The sequence below is a fragment of the Pocillopora verrucosa genome, unplaced genomic scaffold, assembly GCF_036669915.1.
Source record: "Pocillopora verrucosa isolate sample1 unplaced genomic scaffold, ASM3666991v2 scaffold_48, whole genome shotgun sequence".
Classification (NCBI taxonomy): domain Eukaryota; kingdom Metazoa; phylum Cnidaria; class Anthozoa; order Scleractinia; family Pocilloporidae; genus Pocillopora; species Pocillopora verrucosa.
The window spans coordinates 40,803-42,935 of record NW_027078186.1 but is presented as its reverse complement, the minus strand read 5'-3'; the positions used below and the strand labels follow the sequence as shown (position 1 = coordinate 42,935).

At 49.0% G+C, this 2,133-nt stretch overlaps 2 non-coding genes and 1 pseudogene across 2 annotated transcripts; 1 reads left to right on the top strand and 2 right to left on the bottom strand.

Annotated features, from left to right (window-relative positions):
- Positions 1 to 509: 509 nt before the first annotated feature.
- On the top strand, positions 510 to 628 carry LOC136278739 (5S ribosomal RNA). Its single transcript, XR_010716509.1, has one exon. It is a non-coding gene; the product is annotated as a 5S ribosomal RNA (ribosomal RNA).
- A 983-nt stretch (positions 629 to 1,611) lies between these two features.
- On the bottom strand, positions 1,612 to 1,775 carry LOC136278767 (U1 spliceosomal RNA). Its single transcript, XR_010716536.1, has one exon. It is a non-coding gene; the product is annotated as a U1 spliceosomal RNA (small nuclear RNA).
- A 232-nt stretch (positions 1,776 to 2,007) lies between these two features.
- LOC136278732 (U2 spliceosomal RNA) lies at positions 2,008 to 2,128 on the bottom strand (annotated as a pseudogene).
- Between the last annotated feature and the right edge of the window lie 5 nt (positions 2,129 to 2,133).

Here is a 2,133-nt window from a genome sequence, read left to right as displayed (position 1 = left end):
GATGCCGAAGCATGCCCTGGGTGAGGGGGGTGGTCGAGGGATCCTTCCCACGGTTTATGGTGGATAGTAGCAGGTCGCCCCCACAAGCCCTTGCGAGTCCCGCAGACGGTCCCAGAGGCTGACCCGTTTGGTATCTCCTCACTGTAAGATTTTAAAGCCAGATACACGCACCTACGGAGCTAAAACATTGTATAATAGGTTTTTAGGACACGTTATGTCTCTTGGGACCCCTCCCTCCCCTCCCTAGGGAATAGTGCTTCAAATCGATGCTCCTCAATGTGTTAACTGGGTTGAGGAAAATACATTAGGGTTAGGTAACGACTTCGGGGTTAGGGTAACCATTTCTTAGGGTTAGGGTAACAATTTCTTAGGGTTAGAGTATCGATTTCTTAGGGTTAGAGTAACGAAACTAGGGCTTTAGAATTTCAAATTCGCCTACACTCAGGGATGTGGCCGCTTTACAGCCTGAACCTGGCCGATAACAAGCAGAATTTCGACCCCATTTCCTCGTCTACGACCATACCACAGGGAAAGCACCGGTTCTCGTCCGATCACCGAAGTTAAGCCCTGTCGGGCGGGGTTAGTACTTGGATGGGTGACCGCCTGGGAATACCCCGTGTTGTAGGCTTCAATTTTTTGTCTTGCGAACATCTCTAAACGTTTTATCCCAATAAATAGCTCTCCATACACCACAATTTCACATAGAGAGCCGTAGGTGAGTGAGGAACAAAATCAAAGCAAAAAACGAGGGGGGGAAAACACCTTTTTGTCAAAAATCGGCCAGCTAATGGCGAAAACTCTAGTGCGATCGACTTTTCTTACAGAGCGCGCGCGAGCGAGTGAGCACGCGCGAGATGAACAGTTTATGATGTCAAATTCTACTTCTGTGATATCAAATCATTCCAAATAACGAACGAAAAAATGAATAGGAAAAAAACGCACACTTCTGAGACGCAGTTTTAAGCCATCGTGACGTGGCAAAACACTCGCACACTTCCAAGAGGAGGCGCGCGAAAAACGGCACTGAAAGTCGACAATGGTTGGATTCAGACTGCAAACGAATCGGGAAAAAGGTTCGATACTTTTACTACTCTGCTAGTTTGTTTCCTTCCCTCGTTCATTCGTTCACTCGCTTGCTCGCACAAAGGATACACTAACGATAGCAATAGCATTTCTAAAAGCGGCTCCAGTGACAATAAAACCGCTCAAAAGGTTCAAAGTGTACTCACGGTCCAAGTCGAATGCCCTTCTATGCTCGCTCGCTCGGTCGATCGGCCGTTTGGTTTCCTTTCATTTCCTTTCCCTTCGCGCGCATAGCACAGCACGGCACGGCACGCACAACCTGCAAATACAAACGAACAGGACTTTACACACAATAGAGCAGACAGGCCTTGAACAAAAACAGCCAGCAAAGTTACGCACCGCCCCGAAACTCACCTTGTTTCCTTCCTCCAGTCTCTCCAATGCACTTCTACCCCTCCAAACGTGCCAACACCTTGGCCAGTTGTGCGTCCTTTGCTTTCTTTGCAAGTCTACCGGTCCACTGCAAAAGCAAAAATACCCTCGATAGTCAGTAAGAGGGCCATATAGACATAGTTTGGATGACTTTTGCGGGGACGAGCGCGAACGCAGGTCCCCACTACCAGAAATTATACGCTCGAGTTACCCACATTTGGGGTAATCGCAAGGGTCAACCCAGTCGAAGTGCAATGAAAGGGCCTCGCCTTGAGAGGACTGCCTCCTTGATCACAGTACCTCCCGCGTCAGGTAAGTATGCTTTTTCAGCGTCTGCCCTCGGTGAAAAAATCCACTTACCCCTAGGTCCTTGTGGTAGTGCTTTGCGCACTTCAGAAAACGTAGGCCAGCGGCCGTTCCTGCCATTGTCTGTTGTCTGAATTATCATCCCTCTTTCACCTCTTCCCCCTCTAAGGGCGGGCGGGGCTCCTGTAAACATAAAAGAATGCTATACCGTTGACTTTGTTTTGGATTGAATGTGTCTTCCCCAGAGGGAAGTGGGCCGCACTCGGAGGTAGTGCTATACCGAGGCAACCCGTGGCTGGGACGAGGCAAGCCTCTTTTCCACAGCCCAGTTCCAAACATCAGTTTAATATATGAGCTGCTCAATGATCAGCG